This window comes from Mus musculus, chromosome 4, assembly GCF_000001635.26.
Source record: "Mus musculus strain C57BL/6J chromosome 4, GRCm38.p6 C57BL/6J".
Taxonomy (NCBI): Eukaryota; Metazoa; Chordata; class Mammalia; order Rodentia; family Muridae; genus Mus; species Mus musculus.
In genome coordinates, this window is record NC_000070.6 from 136021674 (window position 1) to 136047516 (window position 25843).

The 25843-nt window shown below is 46.0% G+C and overlaps 1 long non-coding RNA gene across 1 annotated transcript; it reads right to left on the minus strand.

The window, feature by feature from the left end:
• Window positions 1-6602: 6602 nt before the first annotated feature.
• Window positions 6603-7211, minus strand: LOC115489947 (uncharacterized). Its single transcript, NR_168717.1, has 2 exons — window positions 6953-7211; window positions 6603-6847 (listed from the first exon to the last, which is right to left on the minus strand). It is a non-coding gene; the product is annotated as an uncharacterized LOC115489947 (long non-coding RNA).
• Between the last annotated feature and the right edge of the window lie 18632 nt (window positions 7212-25843).

Consider the following 25843-nt stretch of genomic DNA (forward strand, 5'->3'; position numbering starts at 1 on the left):
CCTCGGGCCGCAACTCCGCCCTCCGTGAGGGCCCGGCGGAGACGGAAGCGCGAATGGTCCCTTCCGGGCCTCCGCTGGGGGTGTGTGTATGTGTGGAAGGCCTCAGGACCCGCCCCCGCGCCAGACCACGCCCACTATATCACGGCGATCTGTCGAATACAGCACAGGTCACGCCCCCGACACGCCCAACCCAGAGCCACGCAACCAGCCACGCCCCCAAGCCTGTATTCTGCAAGCCAAACTCTGGCTTTAACTCTCACGCACCGCCTTTCCAGTCATACGCTCGTTTTCGCCTAAGGGTGGGTGGAGTCAGTGATCAGGGTCCGACGCGGCTCCAGGGACCCTTGGAGTGGAAGGAAAGAACTGACTCAGGTAAATTATCTGACTTCCACCTGCAAGCTGTGACACACCCTCGCAATAAAAGAAATCGTGTAATTTTAAAGTAACTTAACGGTATTGTAATTTTGGGAAAGCAATCCAGGCTGTCTGGTTTCAAGGCAATTTGAAACACTAGAAATAAAAATAATAACACATTATTAACCACCTTGTCTGCAAAATCAGAGAGCAGCCCCTTTTATTAGACTGTTCATGTGACATTCTTTTCTTTTCTTTCTTTCTTTCCTTTCTTTCTTTCTCTCTTTCTTTTTATTTCTTTTCTCAAAAAGGATTTCTATGTGTAGCCTTGGAGGTCCTGGAACTCACTCTGTAGACGAAGCTAGCCTTAAACTCACAGAGATCCACCTGCCTCTACGTCCTAAGGGCCAGGATTAAAGTTGTATGCCACCACCACCTGGCTCCATTTAAAAATAAATTAAATCATAATGAATAAAAAGTCATAATATATTAAAAACCAAACTGAACTACATGAGATTCTGTCAGAAAAGAGCCGCTGGGCGTGGTGGTGCACGCCTTTAATCCCAGCACTCGGGAGGTAGAGGCAGGAGGATTTCTGAGTTCAAGGCCAGCCTGGTCTACAAAGTGAATTCCAGGACAGCCAGGGCTATACAGAGAAACCCTGTCTCGAAAAACCAAAAAAGAAAAAAAGAAAAGAAAAGAGCCAGGCAGTGGTGATGCATGCCTTTAATCCCAGCACTTGGGAGGCAGAGGCAGGTGGATTTCTGAGTTCAAGGCCAGCCTGGTCTACAGAGGGAGTTCCAGGACAACCAGAGTTACACAGAGAAACCCTGTCTCAAAAAACCTGTATATCCCTGGCTGTCCTGGAACTCACTTTGTAGACCAGGCTGGCCTTGAACTCAGAAATCCACCTGCCTCTGCCTCCCAAGTGCTGGGATTAAAGGTGAATGCCAAAAATAAATCTTTTAAATAAGAAAGAATAAATGTTGAGGCATTGTCTCAGTAGGTAGCCTTGGCTACCCTGGAACTAGTTATATAGCCTGAGCTATATAGCCTTGGCCTGCCTCCAATTCACAACAATCCACCTGCCTCCGCCTCCGCCTCCGCCTCCGCCTCCGCCTCCGCCTCCGCCTCCGCCTCGGAGTGCTTGGATTAAACCAATTGACATCCAGGCCAAAAACCATCCCCCTAAAAATAAAACTTTATAAACATAGAGTCCAGAGAGATGGCTCAGTGGCTAAAGAGCTTACCAGATAATTGGCTGATGGCTGAATTTTATCCTTGGGACCATCCTAAAGGTGGGAGGAGAGAATTGGCTATCCTCTGACCTCTGCACACTCATCCTGGCATTCTGGCACATATGAATCTCTCTCTCTCTCTCTCTCTCTCTCTCTCTCTCTCTCTCTCTCACACACACACACACACACACACACACACACATTAAATGGAATATAAGAAAAGAAGGGAAACAAGAAAGGAATGAAGAAAGAAAGGAGACAAGTGCTGTCGTGGTGGTGCACGCCTGTAATCCCAACACTCGGGAGGCAGAGGCAGGCAGATTTCTGAGTTCGAGGCCAGCCTGGTCTACAGAGTGAATTCCAGGACAGCCAGGGCTATACAGAGAAACCCTGTGTCGGAAAGAAAGAAAGGAAGAAAGAAAGAAAGGAAGGAAGGAAGGAAGAAAGAAAGAAAGAAAGAAAGAAAGAAAGAAAGAAAGAAAGAAAGAGAGAGAGGAAGGAAGAAGACAAACTGTCTAGTTAAGAAGGAATACTGAATTCTCTTCTCCTGGAAAACAGCATACAAAGTCCTCCAGTTGAACATGTTTGTTTTGCTTAACTGTGGCCACAGTTCTCCTCACAGGTTCAGGTTTCTAAACTGACTACATCTCTCAGTGTTTCACGAGTGGATATATACTTAGGGATTACACCTTCCCCCACACCTCAAAGCTACTCTGAAGCTGTGGTGCACCAGCATTTAATCCCAGCATTCAGAAGGTAGAGTCAGGCAGATCTCTGAGTTTGAGATCAGTCTAGTCAACATAAGGAGTTCCAGGACAGCCAGGACTACATAAAAAGACCCTGTCTCAAATAGATGGATAGATAGATAGATAGATAGATAGATAGATAGATAGATAGATAGATAGATAGACAGACAGACAGATAGAAGCTTTGGCTCACTGATACAATGTTTGCTTAGCTTGTAGGAAGTCCTGACTGCCATCTCCTTTCCTTACACAAAGAATAACAAAATAACTGAGTACTTTCAAATGTCCTGCATTTATATACATTGTATCCAGTAGTAGCCTGCAAGCTTCCTTTAGCTATTTATCTTGCTTATTTTGGTTGTCTTTTCATTCTTTGAGCTCAGAGAGTGTCTCTGTGCTCTGTAGCTGATAGATGCTCGATGGCTAAGTTGATGGTCACAGGGATGGCTCAGCAGGTCAACCTGCTTGCAGGGAATGTCTGGCAGAAGCAGACTGAGGCTGGCTGAGTGTGTCTTCCTGGTGGCACAGCTCTGTGCTATGCCGTTCATCTCTCCCTCCCAGCATGTCCTGAAGAATCTTAAGGATGGGGCATCCCTCTCAGCATCCCAAGACTTGGGAAGGTAAAAGAAGGACCTTCAATTTGGTAAAGGAAAAAACCAAATGGAAAACTGAGTGATGATTTTAATCCCAGCACTCATGTGGCAGGGGCCAGTCTGGATTACAGAGCAAGTTTCAGAGCAGCCAGAGCTACACAGAAAGACCCTGTCTCAACAAAATGAAACAAACAACAGCAACAAACAAACACACGCACAAAAGGTTCATGAAATGTAATGGCTCTCAACTTGACTATATCTGGAATGAACTACGATCCAGAATTGGAGAGCTCACCGGTGATCTGGATCTTGAGGCTGGAAGACACAAGTTTCTGACCTGGATCTTGGAATGGAGATCTTGAGGCATAGTAGCTATGAAAAGCTTAGGCCCAAGGAAGGTACTATACACCTCTAATCCCAGGAGACTAAGGCAAGGAGATCTCTGTGTTTAAGGTCAGCCTGTGACAAAACAAGTCCCAGATCCAGGCATGGTAGAATACACCTTTAATCTGAACCAAACCTTCTGCTGGAGACCTACATAAGGACATTGGAAGAAGGAAGATTCACTCTTCTTGGCCTGCTTGCATTTACTTGCTGGCACATCTTTTAGAATCTACTTCTACAGAAGACGAGCTAAAACAACTAGCCTCGTGGACTGAGCAACTACGAGATCCTTGGACTTCCCATTCAGAGCTGACCATTGTTGGGGTAGTTGGACTACAGACTGTAAGTCATCACAATAAATTCCCTCAATAGAGAGAGACATTACCATAAGCTCTGTGACTATAGAGAACTCTGACTAATACAAATACCTTGGCTCTTTTTGGCTTGTTTGGATTTTTTTTTCAAAGATTTATTTATTTTATGTATATGAGTACAATTATAGCTGCCTTCAGACATACCAGAAGAGGGCGTCAGATCCCATCACCAATGGTTGTGAGCCACCACACATGGTTGCTGGAAATTGAACTCAGGCCCTGTGAAAGAGCAGTCAGTGCTCTTAACCACTGTGCCATCTCTCTAGCACATTTTTTTGTTTTGTTTTGTTTTTTTGTTTTGTTGTTGTTTTGTTTTTTGAGACACTGTGTCCTATGTAGCCCTGGCTATCCTGAAATTCATCATGGAGCATACACTGACCACTTATTTTCAGTTATCCTCCTGCCTCTGCCTCCTGAGATTACATAGTGAGAAGGCCTAGGTAACTGTTACCTCTCTAGCCTTCCTTTTTGTTCTGTTACTAATGTCATAAGGACAGCCAGGGCTATACAGAAAAACCCTGTCTTGAAATAACAACAATAACAACAAACAAAAAAAAACCCAAAAAACAAAAAACAAAAACAAACAAACAAAAAACTTCCTCACATGTTGTCACTAGGATGTTCTGTGCTTTGGTGTTCTTGGAAACCATTCTCAATACAAGTTATTTAGAACTGCTTTGTATAGTTAGCCACAATAAGCTTGGATCCGAACCAACCACCCAGCAGTACTTCCTGCACCTATTATGAGCTTTTATGGTTGTTGCCTATATAAGCTGCTCCCATGATGGACTCCAACTTGAGAGAGACACCCAGGTCAATATAAGAAGCCATTGGGAGCACTGACTGCTCTTCCAGAGGTCCTGAGTTCAATTCCCGGCAACCCCATGGTGGCTCACAACCATCTGTAGTGGGATCAGTTTCTCTCTTCTGATGTGTCTGGAGAGAGTGACAGAGTACTCACATGTATAAAATAAACAAACATATAAATCTTCTCTTTAAAAAAAAAAAAAAGGCCATTAGGAATAAGACTTCCATTTTAAGTAGGGGGTCAAGTAAAGTTTAAGTTCCCAATACTGTCCTTGACATCTTACTTGGCAGAAAGAGAGATGCACATGTGTAACTGACATCCTGGTTGGCAAGTTAAGACATGAATGTTAGCCAAGGCAAGTTCCCTGCCACAGCTGCATACCCCAATCAATGGGAACAGGATAAGTGTACAGCAAAGGTCTGCTCCTAAGGAAATCTCCTCTCTTAAAATCCTGATTGGTGGAATAACTTGACACAGATGCTTGTGGATTTTAGGCTTAAAAGCCCTGTAAGGATCTTTTTTTTTTTTTTTTTTTTTTTTTTTTTTTTTTGTAGTCACACCTGATATTGTAGATTGTGTCTCAAAATTTACATCACTTTATCAGAATAATAACAGCTTCATGGCTTTGGTTATGCAAACAAGTTAACAAAGCACAGAGGTCTTAGGATCCCGTGGGGAGTCCTGTGTGGGCCCTTGGGGGTGTTGGGCGAGACTCCGCTGGCAAGGTAGCCCGGGGCTCCAGTGGAGCGGAAGGGGCTTGTGCCCCTGTAAGGATCTTAACACAGTGTCATATCCAGCTTGTCTGGACCATGGCCCTGATAGATCTCTCTTGGGGTGTGGCTTTCAGTAAACCATCCCTATTTGCCTGAGATCAGTGTCCGAGTAGTTTCTGGGCTGATTCCAAGCCCCCAACATAGGGTGTACTAAACTCGGGTTCTTTGTACTTAAGCTATTTTGCTTCCTGTTGCCTGAAATGCTATTTGGGATGAAGAGCAGGTTCAAGCTATAAACCTTCTCTCCTCTGCTGATCTAGGAGATGTGAGAGGCCTGGAGCTGTAGATCAGTAGTAGAGGGTTTCCCAAGTACTTGATGGCCAATGGGAAAAAATTGCCAACTTGTGAGTGAGTGAGTGAGTCTGCACAAAGAAGGAAGCCTAGGTCTGCCTGGAGGCCAAGTAGGATACTTGAGTGAGTGGAGGATCAGTTCAGGCAGGAGAATAGCAGATACAGGAAGACTGGATGACCTTGAATGACAGTAGGAGGGATAGCAAGGACAAAACAAATGTTCCAGAGTACCACCAACCCTGCTCTAAATGCCCCATAATTGACTTGATGGGACTCCCACAAACACTTCCAGATACTAAGTACAGCGTTGTGAGGCTGAGTTCTACCTTGAAGGCAAGGCAGGTCATCTGAGCATGATGCAAACCAACCATGCAGAACATGTGTGTTCAAGCCAGCATGACCGCCTACAGCCCTCAAGGAACTTTCTCTCTAGAGAAGTTACTTTGTTCCCAAGAGGCAGAGACTTGCACACGTCCAAACGGATTCCATTCCAGGTTGCTGAGTTGCCTGAGACAGGCATATGGTATCTGGGACAAGTGTGTGGTCAGAATCCTCTCCCCTCAATAAGCGCCCCTCAGACCTGGAGTGACAGAGGCCAGCCAGGTAACACAACAAAACCCAAATGTAAGACTCATCTCAGTTAGCAGAGGTGGCACTTTAAATGTTGCTCCCTTCAAGAGCAACCTTGGGTGGGTATCTCTGTCCTTTATGTTACACACAGAGAAAATAAACTAAGGCCGGATCAGGTGACAGGAGTGCGTGGAGTGCAGTAGCTGAAGCCCAGACCTCTGGCTGGGAACAAGGCTTCCCATTTCACTTTGAAAGAATTTCCCATCCTGACTGACTGACTCCGGAGAGAGGCCCACTGTGCCCTGTGGCACTGTTTCAGCTTCCTGTTAGGACAATTTCTCTGTCATTGCTAACCAGATATCCAGCATTGCCCATCGAAAGCTCCACTGCCCCTGGAAGCAGAGACTTCACCTGCGAGAACCGTTGCCACCAGCCACTTCCTCTTCTACTTCCTCCTATATTTTGTTCTTGTTTTAAGTTTGAGGGCAACTTTATTAAATGCCGCGAAGAAAACAGCAGGGCAGGCAAGCTGTACGTGTCTGGAGGTGGGAGATGGTGAACACGGGCGAAGAAGGCCTGGCTCTCCATTTTTTGAATTAAGGTCGAAGAAAGTCCGCGTGCCCTGCAACGAAGCGCAGTGGCGTGGCAGAAGGAGCTGGATGGTGCAGAGAAACCAGAGCGCCAGGGACAGCGCGCGTTGGGCGTTTGGCCAGGGTCTGAAAGAGAAAGAAGGAAGAGGACAGAAAAGAGGACAGAGCTGCCATGAGGACAAAGCAGCTGCGCTTCATGCTGCTAATGGGCTAGGCCAGAGAAAAAAATACCTCACAGTTCTCTCATCAGAGTGCTGGTGTCGTGGCTGAAGAATACGCTGCTATCAAATCAATGATACATTGGGCAAGCCCTGTAGATGGAAGAGAATTTATGAGGCAGGAGATTTTGCTTGTTTGCCTGTGTTTTTCCGGTTTGAACCTAGACCGTCTCTGAAGCTAGGTTAGCTCCCTTGCCACTGAGCTACATCCCAGGCCTGGATCAACGGAAAAGTTTACTAGTTATTAGAGCTTCTGCAGTAGCTTAATATGTAAGAAAGATAACGATCACATCAGACATATAGCTTTAAAAATAGATTTCCTGGAAGAGATGACTCAGCAGTTAAGAGCACTGGCTGCTCTTCTTAGAGGACCTGAGTTTAATTCTCAGCATCCACACAGTGGCTCACCACCATCTGTAACTCCACTCCCAGGAAATTCCATGCCTTTGTCTGGCTTCTGCGTGTCCCAGGCATCCAAATGGTGTACAGACATACGTGCAGGCAAAACACTTACGGATATAAAGTAAGCATAAGAAAACAAGCAAATTATAATTGTATCTATTTTGTCATAATCAAACTCCTTTGTGCAATTAATATTTGGCAATAATTTTTGATAGCATTTCAACATAGATGATTTCTTTTGCAGTGAAACCACAAGCTCTTAGGAGAATTCCAAATATCACAAAATAGTTGAAGAACCCCTTGAAAGGCCTAGCAGTGGTGATGTACCCCTTAAATCCCAGCACTCAGGAGGTAGAGCCAGCTGAGTCTCTGAGTTCCAGGCCAGCCTGGTCTACAGTCTGAATTCCAGGACAGCCAGGGCTACACAGAGAAACCCTGTCTCAGAAAAACAAAAACAAAACTAAAAAGTAAAAAACAAACCAGTCGTGAGTGATAAAACAGAAGTCAGGACCCTCTTCTTAGTCAGGGTTACTATTGCTGTGATGAAACACCATGACCAAAAACAAGCTGGAGAAGAGGAAAGGGCTTTTTTTAATTTTTGGTTTTCGTTTTCTATCCCTGCACCTTGTGCCTGCAACCATTCAGCAAGAGAGAGAGAAGGTTTACGCTCCCACATCCTAGTCCATCACTGAGGGAAGTCAGGACAGGAACTCACACAGAGCAGGGACCTGAAGGCAGGAGCTGATGCAGAAGCCATGGAGGAATGTTGCTGACTGGCTTGCTCAGCCTGCTTTCTTACAGAATCCAGGACCCCCTGCCAATTGGTGCCACTCACAGTGGGCTGCACCCTGCCTCATCGGTCACTAATTCATAAAATGCCCTAAAGAGAGACTGTGTATGCATCCTTTCGCTTTATTTTAATCCAGATGCTTCTTTCTATATTCTCTTTTTAGTTACAGCTGGCAGTGGTGTGAGCCACCATGGACTGGGACCAAATCCCATCCTCTGAAAGAGCAACAAGTGTTAGCTACTGAGCCTTCTTCTCTCCAGCTCCAGAATCCAGTGCCTCACACATGCTAGCTGCTTGCTTTACTGGTAAGCGGCACTCCCTGGCCCATTCTAACATTTATCACAATAGGACTTAGGGTCCTGCCTGGGCTGGACACTGAGCCTCCTGAGGTATGCAAACCACCTAACCCTAACCAAGGAGTCTGGTCTAGCGAATGGATATAATATCACTCAAAACAAAAACAAAAACAAAAACAAAAAATCCTGCCCTTAATCAGACAATACCCAGAGGAGGAACTGGGTAAAAGGCCTGGAACAAATGTCCTGTGGAGGGGGCTAGGGATGTGGCTTGGTTGGTAGTCTTTGACTGGCATGCACACAACCCTGATTCGGTCTCCAGCACAGCATAAAACTGGGCTTAGTGGTACACAACTGTGATCCTAGAACTCATGAGGTAGAGGCAGGAGGATCAGAAACTTGAAATCCATCCTTGGCTATATAATGAGTTTGAGGTCAGCCTGGACTACTAAAGATTCTGTCTCAAAAACAACAACAACAAAAATAGAGCTGGGCGTGGTGAAGCACGCCTTTAATTCCAGCACTTGGGAGGTAGAGGCAGGTGGATTTCTGAGTTCGAGGCCAGCCTGGTCTACAAAGTGAGTTCCAGGACAGCCAGGGCTACACAGAGAAACCCTGTCTGGAAAAACAAAAAACAAAACAAAACAAAAAAATCTGTTGGGGAAAAAAAAATTTTAATGTATTTATTTATATCACGTTTTGTGTTGTGTGTGCATGCTATGTGTGTGTTTAGAGAGAGTTATAATTGGTTGTGAGCCACCTGGCATAGGTGTCTTTTTCTGCAAGAACAGCCATCTCTCCAGCCCAAGGAGAAAGTTCGATAGATACATAAGAAGACACTCAGCCTCTGCTGCTGGATGGACTTGACTAAAAGGCACAATGACACCAGGCCTAACCTCAGCAGATCCAATTCAGTCCTGAAAGGACTGCTGAGTCAGCAGGCTTGCTGCCACAGAGCCATGAACATGACCAGGACAGAAACAGCTCCAGGCAGAGCAGCACTTGGTAAATATTTTGCTCTGTCCAGCACAGGAAGCCTGGAGCTGAGATAGCAGCGTGTGGGCTTAGTGTGGCCCTGCTGGCAGAGTTTGTTTGCTCTCACAGCCTGTAGGAAACCCAACCAATTGTCAGTTTTAAACCAGGAGCTTTCACAACTTCCCTTGAAAACCAGTCCTATCTGGCTGGGAGGAGCTGGGTTGCTCCCCTCCTCTAGCCTTCCTTCCCAGGAGAGTCGGTTCACCTATGTGTTGTATGCTTGTGTGTGTGTTGTGTGCATCAGCAGCACGGTCCCTGACTCACACAACTTAAGTGGAATGAACAGGAAGATCATGAAGAAGAAATGAAAGTAAGGAAATTACTCAGCATCTGAGACAAAAAGCTTAGGGAAACCCTGGGCTGCTAGAAAGTCGGTAGAGACCCAGGCTGCTCAAGTCAGAAGCTGTCCTGGTCCCTACCCCCAACACACCTGCAGTCGCTGATCCTGTTGACTGTGCTTTCCGCAATCCCTGGAAAGCCCCCTGCCCCCACCCTCGTTTTGGGGCTCTCACTTTCTCTATAGGATCAAAGTGCCCATTCACCCTCAAGGCCACCTCAGTCCCTGCCCCACTCCTCTCCAGCAGAGCTGTTAATTCAGAATGATTCTCATATGCAAATCAAATCAAAGCCCTCAGGGGCCCCTGGGGCCCATAGCCCCTGCTCTCCCTCAGGCTGCCCAGAATCACCCTGGGAATCAGGCCATTGCTCTCAACACCTGCTCTTCAGCCGTGCTGTTCACAAGGAAGACTTAAGGTTTTTGTTTATTTTGGTTTTGAGGCAGGGTCTCCTTTAATGCCGGCTGGCATCAAACTCACTGCGTATCTGAGGACTGTCCTGACCTGGTCCTCCAGCTGCCGCCTCCCAGGGGCTGGGATTGCAAGCTTGACAGAAACAGCTATTAGCCAGTAATAATTTATTCATTTTTTTTCCAAGACATGGTTTCTCTGGGTAGCCCTGGCTATGCTGGAACTCTGTAGACCAGGCTGACCTCAAACTCACAGAGATCCACCTGCCTCTGCCTCCTGAGTGTTGTTGGCATTAAGGTATGCCCCATCACCACCCAGTTAGGACTTTTAATTTTTTTAAATATGTGTGTGTTTCGTATATGTGTGAGGGAGTGCACTTGCATGTGTGTGTGTGTTCATACATGTAGAGGCCAGAGGTCAATAATAAGTATCTTGAGTAGCTCTCCACATTATTTTGAGGCAAGTTCTTCCTGAACCTGGAACTGACCTACTTAGCTCAAATGGCGGCCAGCAAGCCTAAAGATCCTCCTGTCTCACCCACCCCGAGCTCCTTCCCTGGCCTGCTCTTATATTTTTGGTTGTGAGCCTAGCCTTTAACGGCTGAGCCATCTCTCCAGCCCTCCCTGGCCTGCTCAACCAGACTTTAGGGTTATAGACACAATTTCTGGCTTCTTTAGTGGTGCCACTCTTTCTGCTCCTTTCTTCTTCTCCTTCTCGTCCTCCTCTTCTCTCTGTGTGTGTGTGTGTGTGTGTGTGTGTGTGTGTGTGTGTGCCCGCGCGCGCGCAACCGCGCGCTTGAATTTTTGCCACAGGACTCATGAGAGTCCTTGTGGGATTCAGTTCTCTCCTTATAACATGTGGGTCCTGAAAATCAAACTCAGGTCATCAGGGTTGGCAACAAGTGCTTTTAAATTTTCAACCATCTCTCCAATCCCTCTGACTTCTTAAAAAAAAAAAAAGGTAGCTGGATGGCGGCGGCACACACACACTGGATGGTGGTGGCTCACACACCTTTAATTCAAGCATTGGGAAGCACAGGCAGGTGAACTGCTGAGTTCCAGAACAGCCAAGGGCACACAGAGAAACTCTATATTGAAAACACCAAAAGAGGGCTGGAGAGATGACTCAGAAGTTAAGAGCACTGACTGCTCTTCTAAAGGTTCTGAGTTCAATTCTCAGCAACCACATGGTGGCTTACAACCATCAGTAACAAGATCTGACCCCCTCTTCTGGGGTGTCTGAAAACAGCTACATTGTACATATAACAATAAATAAATCTTGCCGGGCAGTGGTGGCACATGCCTTTAATCCCAGCACTTGGGAGGCAGAGGCAGGTGGATTTCTGAGTTTGAGGCCAGCCTGGTCTACAGAGTGAGTTCCAGGACAGCCAGGGCTACACAGAGAAACCCTGTCTCGAAAACAAAACAATAATTTAAAAAAAAAGAAAAAGAAAAGAAAACCCCATGGAGGGGGTGGGTGGAGAGATGGCTTATCAGTTTAAGAGCACTGACAGCTCTTACAGAAAACAATGCCCCACCAAAAAAAAAAAAAAAAAAAAAAATGAGTGTCAGGCCAGGCTGGAGGGATGGTGGCTCAGTGGTTAAAAGTACTAGTTTGCTCTTTCACAGGACATGGACTCAATTCCCAGGTCACATAGAGGCTCACAAGCATCCTGAATGAAAATGAGGTCATGACCACTCCTAGGTGTGGTTGAAAAGATTTTTAGTGTTGATATGAGGGTGAGGATATCTAGAGAGGAAGAGGAAGAGGAAAAAAGAGAGACCAGAGAGGGGACCAGGAGAGGGGGAAGAGGGCTGGAGAGATGGCTCAGAGGTTAAGAGCACTGACTGCTCTTCTGAAGGTCCTGAGTTCAAATCTCAGCAACCACATGGTGGCTCACAACCATCCGGAATGAGATCTGATGCCCTCTTCTGGTGTGTCTAAAGACAGCTACAGTGTACTTAGATATAATAATAAATAATATTTTAAAAAAAAGGAGAGGGGGAAGAACCAGGAGGAATCATGGGAGTAAGAGAACCAAGAAGCTAAGGAAGCCCAGGGCCAAAATGGCTGGGTATAGAAGAAAAAAAAACCTGTGGGGAAGGAAAGGAAGCTCAGGAGGTGGGGAGGGTTAGAGTAGGGAGTAGGGCTGAGAAGAACAGAGGGGAACCAGCCCTCTGGAACCAGTACTTGCAACGATGGAAGAGCCTGGCAGCCAGCATCAGCTTTCATAATAATAGGCACCTCAGTTAGCCATTTGTTCTGGGACCTAACACACCTATAACTCCAACTCCAGGAGTTGGAGGACTCAGCTTTGTCTTCTTGCTGTCCTAGGCACAGGACATGCACATGGTTCACAGATGTACATATAGGCACACTCCCACATATAAGATACGTTAAAAATCCTTTCAAAGTTACGTTTATGTATGTATCTGGGTGCAAGATACAGGTGTGTGCCATGCATGCATATGGCATACAGAGGAGATGTTGCAGGAGATTGTTCTGTCTTTTCTCCGAATCAGTCCAGGGGTCAAAGCCAGGCCCTCTGGTGTGTGGACAGGCCCCTGAGCCAGTTTGTCAGCTTCATTTCTGCCTTTGTACATGGGTGCTGAGGATGTGAACTCAGGTCCTCAAGCTCCCTAAGTGAGTCAGTACACAGACCAGGCAGAAAACCACTGTGCCCAGGCTACAGTACAAACTTTTGGAGGAGTTTCCAGCAACTCCGCATTACCCAATTACTTCAGCAAACACTAAGTCCCTGCTGGGTACTAGATCCTCCCTTGACCTGAGGCTGTCATGACAAATACTATTTAGGCTTCTCGTGGTGCCTGCACCCTATCACAGTGTTCTGTGCCAACTTCCATGTTGAAGAGAACAAACACTCCATCTCAGAACGAAGCTGTTTAACAACTCAGTAGCTTCAGGAAGTCCCTGAAATTGACCATAGTCTATAGCACTATTCCTCCCCAAGCTTATAGAAGCAATAAAAATGGCAGAGTGATATTCTCAGAAAAGCCTAGGCACCTGAAGAAGGCTCTCCCCAACCTTCCCAGATGCCTACAAGTTGTGCTGTACACCCCAGATTTCTAGAACTGTGATCCATGCTATGGTGGTCTTTGGTGTGGCAGATGAGTCATTTCTGCTCCTGTAAGTAACACCAATAAAACTCATTGGTACCTAGGAATGGTGGCACACGCCTTTAATCCGAGCACACAGGAGCCAGAGGCAGGCAGCTCAAGGCCAGTCAGGCAACATAGTGAGACCCTGTCTCAAAAAAAACAAAACCAAACAAACAACAAACCTAATTTCATCAGTTCACTTAGACGGACTTGGGAGCTTCCCTATTTCTGTAGTCAGTTCCCTATCTGAGGTAAGCAGACATTTATTCATGTCCCCCATAAACAGTGTCAACAGCATTGGCCCCTCAGTGCCTCAAGCTTCACTTCTGCCTGTTTTTTTTTTTTTTTTTTTTTTTTTTTTTTAACCTCCTACTCTGTTCTAGTCACTGGACAGACTTGAACTTCAACCCTGCCCCGCTGTAGCTTCAGGATCTTTCTGTCAACCCCAGATTCCAGCATCAAGCTCGGCAGCCTCAGCTTGTGCATTGCATCCCTTGCTTTGAAAAACCTTTACTCAATTCTAGCCTCCTGTGGGCTCCCTGAGTTCAGGGACTGTGACTAAGCCTTCTTGGTAGCCATGGTAGAGGGATTAAACAAGTGTTTGGGGAATCCACAAATGAACACACTTGGATAGGTCTAGGACAGGTCTGTGCAGAGGCAGGGAACTGAGGAGTGTGGTAAAGCCATAGCTTCGGAAAGCTTAGGACTAGCCCCTCAACAATGGGTTTGTGCATGCAGATGAGTGCTAGAGTATTTGTCTAGCATGGAGGGCAATGGGTTTGATCCCTGGACTACAGATAGGGCCACTCCTCTCACTAATTAGTCAGGTAGCTTTGTAAAATCCAAGAGGCAAGCAGAGACATACAGAACCCGAGGAAGGGGTAACAGCCTTCTCCCTGGAAGAGCGGACCTGCCCTGTGAACGCAGCAGGAAGAGCAGATGTGTGTGTCCTGATGCAAACACTTAATAGAAGGTGGCCTTGGACTAGGTTTACCCCCCCCCCCCCCCCCCCGACATTTGCAGGATCAAAGGCTGGAGTACAGATAGAGGGCCACCTGTCGGGTATCCAAATATTTACAGGTTATAAATTAAGCTAACGGGCTGGTGAGATGGCTCAGTGGGTAAGAGCACCCGACTGCTCTTCCGAAGGTCCAGAGTTCAAATCCCAGCAACCACATGGTGGCTCACAACCATCCGTAACAAGATCTGACTCCCTCTTCTGGTGTGTCTGAAGACAGCTACAGTGTACTTACATATAATAATAAATAAATAAATCTTTAAAAAAAAAATAAAAAAAAATAAATTAGGCTAACAACCTGATAGAAGCAGGGGATGGTGGTGCACATATGTAATCCTGGCCCTCCACAGCCTGACGCAGGAAGACCAGGAATTTGAGGCCAGTCTGAGCTTTATAGCAAGTTCCAGGCCAACCAGAGCTGTAGAGTGAAGCCTGGTCCCCCAAAAGGTCCCCCCAAATCTACTCTTTTATTTGTTGGTTGGTTTTGAGACATGACCTGACCCCACACTCATGACAATTCTGCTGCCTCAGCCTTTTGAGTGCTGTGAGCTGCCATGTCTCGCTTCCTATTCTATTCTTTGTCTTTTATTCTGTTTTGTTGTTGTTTTTCAAGACAAGGTTTCTCTTTGTAACAGCCCTAGCTATCCTGGAACTCAATACCATGGCTGGCTCTTTTTTTTTTTTTTTTTTAGGAAATGCTTTCATAAGGCGGTGGTGGCACACAACTTTAATCCCAGCATTTGGGAGGCAGGAGGCAGGCAGATCTCTGTGAGTTCGAGGCCAGCCTGATCTACAGAGTGAGTTCCAGGATAGCCAGGGCTACACAGAGAAACCCTGTCTCAGGAAAAAAAAAAAAGCAAAACAAAAACAAACAAACAAAAGAAACAAAAAAAAGATGTTGAGGGCTGGCAAAATGGCTCAACAGGTAAGAGCACTGACTGCTTTTCCGAAGGTCCTGAGTTCAAATCCCAGCAACCACATGGTGCCTCACAACTACTCATAATGAGATCTCATGCCCTCGCCCTCTTTTGGGGTGTCTGAAGACAGCTACAGTGTACTTGTGTATAACAATAAATAAATCTTTAAAAAAAAAAAAGATGCTGATACTTTCAGTTGAGCATGGTGGTACAATATACCTGTAGTCCCAGTATTGGGAGACAGAGGCAGATGGCTCTATGTGAGTTCCAGGACAGCCAGAGTTATGGAGAGAGAGAGAGAGACCCTGTCTCAAAACAAAACAAAATGAAGCTGATACTTGAATCAAAGCTCTGGGGCTGGAGAGATGGCTCAGTGGTTAGGAGCACTGGCTGCTCTTCTAGAGGTCCTGAGTTCAATTTCCACCAACCACATGGTGGCTCACAACCATTTGTAATGGGATCCAATGTCCTCTTCTGGTGTGTCTGAAGACAGCTACAGTGTACTCATATACATAAAAATAAATAAATCTAATCTTTTTTGTTGTTGTTGTTGTTTGTTTGTTTGTTTGTTTGTTTTTCGAGACAGTGTTTCTCTACGTAGCCCTGCTGTCCTGGAACTCACTCTGTAGACCAGGCTGACCTCGAACTCAGAAATCCGCCTGCTTCTGCCTTCCAAGTCCTGGGATTAAATAAATCATTTAAAAAAAAAAAAAAGCAAAGCAAATAGACAGACAGACAAGCCTCACATAAATTCTGCTATTGATGTGCATTTTTGTTACTGACATCAGTTTTGATTGCTTGGTTAAGGTAGTGTTACTGGGGTTGTTTCTAGAACTTTCCATCAGAAAGGGCCAGGTACCACACACACTTAGATAACTTGTGTACACACATACTTATTTCCCATTCTGGTCTCCCAGCCCTGGGTAAACTCCCATTTCTTCTTTATGTACAGGTAACTCTTTTCCTGGTCCTCAGTCGCTACAGTGTATTTACTTACTTTCTATCCTCAGAGAGATACAGTTTCAGAGTTGCTGTTCTGGCCCCCTTCCCAGTGCCCATTATAGAAAACACTTTTCCTAGCCAGAGTACAAACAATGTTTGTAGTTGGGGTTGGAGCTCAGGAGCAGGATGTTGGTACATTTATATATACAGTTCTTCTTGTTCTTGGCCTTCCAGTATGCAACCATATGCCATGCTCCCAAGTTCCTTTAGGTCAGACTCTTTCTACCACCCCATCAGGGAAGTGTCAGCATCCTGGTACCATTGTGCCCTAGCAATGTTCTTTTGTCTGGGGAGGAAAGGGGTTGTTTGGCTTACATATCTGGATCACAGCCCATCACTGAGGGGAGTCAGGGCAGGAACTCACGGCAGGAACTGAAGCAGAGGCCATGGAGGAGCTCTGCTTACCGGCTTGCTCTTCGTGGCTTGCTCAGCTTGCTTTTTTTATATAGCCCAGGACCACCAGCCCAGTAGTGGACTGCCCTCAGTGAGCTGGGCCCACATCACATCGATCATTAACCAAGAAAACACCTCACAGTCAGTCTGATGGAGGCACTTTCTCAGCTGAGTATCCCTCTTCCCAGATGACTCTAGCTTGTGTCAAATGGACAAAAACTATGTAGGAAATACTGATACTGACCCATGAGGGATATTCTCCCTGAAACTCTGCTTCAAAATGCACTTGGCAGATCTAACGAGAAAACACAGGCTTAGAATGGGTACATGCCCAGTGGGTGTGTGGAGTTGGTCAGAGGACAGTCCTCACCCACATGAACATACATAGGTGTGAATACACACACATATATTCACACACATACACAGGCACACATACATACATACACATGCACATACTCACATACACACATACACATATACACACACATACACATATACATAAACATACACACACAAACAACTCTTAACAAAAAGAAGTAGTCACAGCACTTGGGAGGCAGAGCTGAGTTGATCTCTGTGAATTGGAGGCCATCTGGTCTATGTAATGAGTTCCAGGATAGCCAGTGCTCCAAAGAAAGATTTTGTCTCAAAACAAATCGTAAAAAGAATTTTAAAGGGCTGGAGAGATGGCTTGGTGATTAAGAGCACTGACTGCTCTTCCAGAGGCCCTGAGTTCAATTCCCAGCAACCACGTGGTGGCTCACAACCATCTGCAGTGTGATCCAATGCCCTTTTCTGGTGTGTCAGAAGACAGCTACAGTACTCCTTTACATAAAATAAATAAATAGTTATTTTAAAAAAAAGAATTATTTATGTATTTTATGTATACGAGTACACACTGGTTGTGAGCCTTCATGTGGTTGTTGGGAATTGAATTTAGGACCTCTGCTCACTCTGGTCAAGTCCGCTTGCTCAGTCCCTGCTCAATCCAGCCCAAAGACTTATTTATTATTATTATTATAAATAAGTACACTGTAGCTGTCTTCAGACGTACCAGAAGATCTCATTATGGGTGGTTGTGATCCACCATGTAGTTGCTGGGATTTAAACTCAGGACTTCCAGCGGAGTACTCTTACCTGCTGAGCCATCTCACCAGCCCCCCCCCCCTTTTTTTTAAGATTTATTTATTTATTATATGTAAGTACACTGTAGCTGTCCTCAGACACTCCAGAAGAGAGAGTCAGATCTCGTTAAGGATGGTTGTGAGCCACCATGTGGTTGCTGGGATTTGAACTCCTGACCTTCGGAAGAGCAGTCGGGTGCTCTTACCCACTGAGCCATCTCACCAGCCCCTCACCAGCCCCTTAAATAAATAATTCTTTTTTTTTTTTTTTTTTTTTTTTTTAATAAAAGAATTTTAGGGCTGGAGAGATGGCTCAGCGGTTAAGAGAACTGACTGCTCTTCCCAGAGGTCCTGAGTTCAAACCCCAGCAATCACATGGTGGCTCACAACCATCTGTAATGAGATCTGATGCCCTCTTCTGGTGGGTCTGAAAACAGCTACAGTGTACTTACATATAATAAATAAATAAATCTAAAAAAAAAAAAAAAGAATTTTAAAGAGAGAGAGATCAAAAGACCATGGGCTAGAGATGGTTCAGTGGTTAAAGCAGCGAATGCTCTTGCAAAACACCTGGCTTTAGCTCCTGGCACCTCCATGGCAGCCTACAACCTCCTGTAACTCCAGCTGCAGGGCATTCAGTGCCCTCCTCTGGTTTCTGCAGGTTCCTGAACACAAGCTCATGTAGGCACATACACATAAAAATATTTGAAGTAAAAAATAAAAATGAGTCTTAGAGTGAGAGTCTAAAGCTACAACTGATGACCGCAGTGAGCGTGACAATGACCACTACAGCTGACCACATAAGTGACCAAAAGTGACCACCATGGCTGACCATGGTGAACATTACAACTGATCACCGTGTTGAACACTATGGCTGACAATTACAGTTGAATATTAGAACTGAGCACCGGGGCTGGAGAGATGGCTCAGAGGTTAAGAGCACTGACTGCTCTTCCAGAGGTTCTGAGTTCAAATCCCAGCAACCACGTGGTGGCTCACAACCATCTGTAATGAGATCTGATGCCCTCTGCTGGTGTGTCTGAAGACAGCTACAGTGTACTTATATACATAAAATAGAACTGAGCACCACAGGGACCACTTCAAATGACCAGTATGCTGAAGATCATGATGACCACTGTAGCTGACCATACTAGTGATTACAACTAACCACAACCGCTGATGATTGCAATGAACACTATAGCTGACCATCACGGGGACTGCAACTGGCCACTACAGTTACTTCTATGGTCGCTCATCAAGGGGAATACTACATCTGACCACATCAGTGGCCAGTGTGACTTCTCAGCAGCACAATGAATACCATAACTGGTCACCCTGTGGCCACTATAGCTGACCATCACTGTGGCTACAACTGACCACCTCAAGGACCACTACTTCTAACCATCACACTGAATTCTACAACTGACCACTGTAATGATGAATAAATGGCCACTCTGGCTGACCAGAACAGTGTACACTACAACTGGCCACATCAATGACCACCAGAACCAGGGATCACTATCACAATGAACACTGTAACTGACTGCCTCAATGACCGCCACAATGATATCAGGGTTCTCTAGAGGAAGAGAATTTAGATTGTGTGTGTGTGTGTGTGTGTGTGTGTGTGTGTAAAAAGGGATTTATTAGACTGGCTTACAGGTTGTGGTCCAGTCAGTCCAACAAGGGCTCTCTACCAAGGGAAAATCCAAGAATCCAGTAGTTGTTCAGACCACAAGGCCAGATGTTTTAGATGTCTTCAATATACGCTGGAACCCAAAAAATGTAAGTTCCAACCACAGCGAGGGAATGGACTTGCCAGTGAGACTGAGGGCAAACAGACAGAGAGCTTCTCTTCCCTGTCTATACAGACTGCCACCAGGAGGTGTGGCCCAAATTAAAGGAGGACTTCCCCACTTTAAAAGATCTGGATTAAGCCTGGAGGTGGTGACCCACACCTTTAATCCCAGCACTCAGGAGGCAGAGGCAGAGGAATCTTGTGAAGCTAGCCTGGTCTACAGAGTAAGTTTCAGGACAGCCAGGGCTACACAGAGAAATCTTCTCGAAAACAAAAACACAGTAACCAAATCAGGTAGGAGTATTTATTCCTATTTATCAAAGATAGGAAATTCAGAAAAAGAAAAAAATTCACCAAGATGCCAAGATTTTTAGGAGCCAGTCCTGGATGGGTCTCTCTGTCCCAGATCTCCCAGGCTGTGTAGCTTGTGCCCTCCCACTTCTGTGGGCTAGCCTTCCGGGTCAGCATAAAGCCTGTGAATTCAGCCACATGTCATGTCACCCCCACATCATTCTCAATTTCAGACACTCTTTCTTTTGCATCCATCTATCCACCCTTCCTTCCTTCCTTCCTTCCTTCCTTCCTTCCTTCCTTCCTTCCTTCCTTCCTTCCTTCCTTCCTTCCTTCCTTCCTTCCTTTTTTCTCTGCTGTTTGAGACAGGTTCTGTCTTGATCTCTTGCTCCTTCTGCCGCTACTCCTAAGTGCGAGAAATCCAGGCATAGACCACATTGAGTGTTTGAGTTGAAGGAATGTACATATTAGTTGCAGGTGCCAGAGGTGTGGAATCCCCGGAGCTGAACTTAGAGCCAGTGTGAGACACCAGGTGTGGGTTTGGGGAACCAAACTCAGGTGTTCTATAAGAGCTCAGTAGTAGCTAATGTTGATTCACAGAGGGAGATTATTTTCATTGTTGCAGTTTGACTCGGAGGAGGAAGGGTCCAGAGCCTGAGTCCTGAGGTCAGACTCGGCTGGGCTTGCTTCTACAGATGCACTCTACAGAGGATTGTACAAATGGGGCTGGGTCCTGGGTCGGGATTCCCTGGGCCAGGAGTGGAGCACAGGAGTGGAGCACTAGTGGAGTTCTCTTTGGGCTTCTCTGATGCTTTCATAATTGTGCTTTGTGTGTGTGTGTGTGTGTGTGTGTGTGTGTGTGTGTGTGTGTGTGTGTGCTAGAGACTCAACTCAGCTCCTGGTTTTGAGAATGCTTCTGTGATTGAAATTCTCCCTCATGTACGGTAGAGCGGCTTCAAAAAGCAGCATGAGGGCTGGGGAGATGGCTTAGCAGTTAAGAGCACTGACTGCTCTTGAGAAGGTCCTGAGTTCAAATCCCAGCAACCACATGGTGGCTCACAACCATCTGTAATGAGATCTGACGCCCTCTTCTCGTGTGTCTGAAGACAGCTACAGTGTACTGAGATATAATAATAAATAAATCTTTAAAAAAAAAAGCAGCATGAATGTAAACATTTATTGGCTCAGAATAAGCACGGGGAGGGGCAACTAACCAAAAAAGTATCTATAGCAAAGGTGTTTTTTTATGAAAAATTTCAGCGTGCATGGACATACATGCAGGCATAGTTAGTGGTGACAACTGTCTTTTGGGGGAGCGTTTGCTATGTACGAGGTCCTGGCTCTAAATCTAGCACTTAAATAAATGCCTCTGAAACAGAAAAATACAGGCTGGAGAAAAGGCTCAGCATGTAAACGTATGTGCCATACAAGCCTGACAACTTGAGTCCAATTCCTGGCACCCATAGAAATAAAAACAGTGGATATGTAGATCTCCGTGAGTTCTCAGCCAGCCACAGCTAAATAGTAAGACTCGGTCTCAAAAATTGTGTGTGTGGAGAGGGCTGAAGGGCCCATGGCACAGGGCACATGTGAAGACCAGAGGACAATTTTGTGGAGTCAGTTTTCTCCACCTTTACATGGGCTCCGGAAATGGGGCTGGTATTATCAGTGCATTTACTGTATGCTGAGCTAAGCCACAGGCCCTGAATTAGCTCTTTGGTTTTGTTAATATTAAAACGTTTTAAAGGTGGGTGGTGGTGATGCACATCTTCACTGAACTCGGAAAGCAGAGGCAGATGACTCTGAGTTCGTGGGCACCCTGGTCTCCAGAGTGAATTTCAGGACAGCCAGGGCTTTGCAGAGAAACCCTATTTCAGAAAAAGAAAAACAAATTTTTTTTGTTTGTTTGTTTTTTCGAGACAGGGTTTCTCTGTACATGTAGCTCTGGCTGTCCTGGAACTCACTCTGTAGACCAGGCTGGCCTCTGCCTCCCAAGTGCTGGGATTAAAGGCGTGTGCCACCACTGCCCGGCAAGAAAAACAATATTAAAATTTGTATGTGCATGGGTGGTTTGTCTGCATGCATGCCTGTGTATCATGTTGTGTGCCTGATGTCTGCAGAGTCAGAAGAGGGCATCAGATCTCTTAGAACTAGAGTTAGAGATGGTTGAGAGCCACCATGTGGGTGCTGGGAATTGAACCAGGATCCTTTGAAAAGCAGCCAGTGCTCTTAACCGCTGAGCCATCTCCAGCCCCATTTTATTTTGTTTTTTATTTTGTATGTGCCTGTGTGTTCATATGACAGTGTGCACACTTGCCACAACAGTGTGGAGGAGGGGACAATCTTTCCTTCAATCAGATGGACTCTGGGATTAAACTCTTGCTACCTACTCATAGCTCACAAGGCAGATTTAGGGCTTCCTCATTTCACAACGGTGAGAAAGTGATCTGGATTTAATGGGGATTCTTTGAGGAAGTCCCTCCTAGTGCTGGGACACCAACAGCTATGTTCAGTTAGCCTTCCAGATGTGAGGGCAAGCAGTCAACCTGATGGGCCCTGCGGCTATGATTTCTACAGGTACTGAAGAGGGCTTTCAAATTAGGGTATTTCCAAGTTTCAGTTTGCAGGGTGCAAACTAACACATTTATACTCTAATTCTTGAAAGCGCCGCTGTCAGGAAGGGGTAGAATCTATTTTACCCGGGACTGAGACTTAAAGGGATTATAGTTGACTGACAGGCCTGTTTGTGTTCCATCTGAGTTCAGTCAGATTCAAGGGCAACACAGGAGGAACAGGTGGCCACTGATGGTAACGGTTTGCTTTGTGGGATTTTGTTTTTATTTTCAAACAGGTGTCACCCTGAGGCTTGGGCTTGTCTCAAACTCATGATGCCCCTGCAAGACTCTTCTACTTTTCTTTCTTCTTTGTCTTCCTCCTTCTCCTCTTCTTTTCTAGACAGGTTTCTCTGTGTAGCCCTGACTGTCCTGGAACTCACTGCGAAGACCAGGCTGGCCTCTCACAGAAATCCCCGAATGCTGGGATTAAAGGCATAGGCCACGATGCCTAGCTGAACATATTTTAAAATTATGTGTAGAGGAGGGCTCCTGAGGTCAGGGAGTCAGTTCACTCCTTCCACCATAAGGGATCAAACCCAGGCCTGGAAGCAAGCTCCCTTAAGCACTGAGTGATCTTACCACATTTTTTTCATGTAAATTTCATTCAGGAGTTGCTTGGGTATGTTTCTACAGACTTAGTTGTTCACAAGACTGCCTTCATCTTGGTTTTTACACTCTTTGAAGATTTGGGGAATATAGGCTAAAAGGGTAAATATTAAAACAACAAACAACAAAAAAACTCAAAACCCTGGGACTAGAGAGATGGCTCAGTGGTTAGGTGCACAGCTCACACTGTTCTAGCTGAGGGCCCAGGTTCAGTTCTTTTAGCATCCACACTGGGCGGATGACAGCCACTATAACTATCTCCGATGGGATCTGTGCCTCCAAGGACACCTGCCCTCACATAACCACTCCCACCCCCACACATAGTTTTACAATAATTTTTGCTTAAAAATGGAAGAACCCCAAGCCCCAGGAGTGAGGTAAAGTGTGCTGACCCCTTGAGGGACCATCAGATAACATTCTGGGCGCTTTACCTCACATCCACATCCACACAAACTCCTAGGTTTACCTGTATCATCGCACTGAAGTTAGCACTCACCACAGGACTTCCTTTTGACGACACTGAATGGAGAGCAGGTGGCAGCTAGTGAGCTGACAAAGGAAATATGCCTGTGTACCTGTCAGGGCCATGCGCAGTCACTCACTCCCACACCAGGGGCTCCAGATGCTTAAACTACCTGTGCTCGTAGGTCAAACCAGGTGTTGCATCTGAGCAGAACTGACTCAAAGACAACATGAACACCACTGTATTTCTAGGAAGAGGTGATGGCTCAGGCCCGTAACCCCAGCAACTCAGGGGGCTGATGATGCAGGACCACTTTGAGTTCTAGGCCAGTTTGGGCCCCACAGTGGGACTGCCTAAAACTGAAAAGCAGGACTTTTGATGGTGGTCACCATGGTAGTCAAAGGATTAGTTACGCTATCAAAAGCAGCATTCAGGAAAACAGGGAGGGACAGTAACTTCCTCCAGAGTGAAACTGTTGACTGCCTTAGCTTTCCAGCTTCTTTCAAGGTTCTACTGACTTTATCAGTATTTAGTTATAAATATGTTAACACTCCAGGGCTAGGCTGCACAGCGGTCCTTGACTGGTACAAACACATCCTTTCTGTTCACACTGGTCTGCTGTGGCAAGTCAGCTAACTGCCCTTGTCCCTTCAGGAGCCAAGTTCAGTCCTTGTGGTGCCCCTGGGCCAGATTCCCCTCTGACAACTACTCTATGGTTTCCATAACAAGTGCTCTCCAAGTAGCTCTGTACCCCCAGGCACCACCAGGTCTCCAGTGGCTGGCAGTTTACAACTGTTTGTAGGTACTTTCTGGGCCCTTAACTCTTTAGGATTCACTTTGGAGCTTCACCCAAAGGTTGCCTGGAGCCCATCAGCACTAGGTTTCACTGAAGGTGGGATGAGCCAGCCCACGGTTACAGGAAAGAAGCCAAATCCTCTCCAGAGGCCCACAGAGGCTTGCCTGTAGCCCTGCTAGCAAGGGCAGCAGGGTCAGCAAGAGGCTTACAAATGTCCCTGCTTTCTGTTCTCCCCACACCATCTAATGGCTGAGATACCCACTGACTGGTCCCTGGGGTTTCTCCAGCCAGGGTGGAGGTAGCAATACGTAGCCGCTTCAAGATGAAAGCTCACTATTCCTCATTCTCTCAACTATGTTTTAAAAACAAACCCGAGCCGGGCGGTGGTAGCGCACGCCTTTAGTCCCAGCACTTGGGAGGCAGAAGCAGGCGGATTTCTGAGTTCGAGGCCAGCCTGGTCTACAAAGTGAGTTCCAGGACAGCCAGGGCTACACAGAGAAACCCTGTCTCAAAAAAAACAAACAAACAAAAAAAAAAACCGAACACTGTTAATAAAGTGCCTAGTTGTAGCTGTAACTCCAGAGCTCAGAGGCAAGCAAGGACAGGAGGAGCCACATGCTCGCTTTACATAGCAATATGTCACATCAGATAAAAAGGCACATAAAAACAACAAAGCAAAACAAAAAAAATCAAAGCCAAGCAAACACACACACACACATGCAAAAAAATACTAGAAGACATCAGCGTTTTTAGTATCTTCACCGGGAAAAGACCCTGTCACTTAATGAGATTGTGTCTAAATTATTCATCTAGTACAATGAATCATTATATTTCATTTTTCACATCTTTTAAGAGATATCTGGATGGGGCTAGCAATGGGTCAGTGGGTAAAGGTGCTTGCGTAGTAAGGCTGATTTGAGCTCCACTCCCAGAGCCCACTGAAAGATGGGAAGAAAAGACTTCAGTTGTGAGGGCCGCAGATATGCTGACTGACATATTCCTTCCCCACCTCACACTGGGAAGTAGAGCCCTAGACAACTTACCTTCATTCTTGCCCTTTGACCTCACGGCTTCCCCAGCTCCCATCCTTAACCGACCCTTAACGCTGCTCATGCATAGCAGACACGGGATTTCCCTTGATGGCAGGATGCTTGACTCTGGGCTTATAGCACATTGCTGACATCCTTACAGCTGGGAATGCAGCTCAACTGCAAACCACTGACCTGGCATTCCTGTCTCTGCAGGACCAGGACAGGAGCTGAGCTGGGTTCTCAGCTCTCTTCAGGCCTGTAACCCTCACTAAGGGAGCCTGGCGTTTCTAAGTCTGCTGCTGGGACAGATGTCTTATCTAAGACTGACCATGCTTGATTGTCAACTTTTCATGACTAAGCTGGAAAAAATAACCACATAACAAAGTCAAGTGTGCTTACACACTCACTCTGGACACTGCTCTAGCATCAGGGTGTGGAAGAACATAAACACCAGTTTTCATG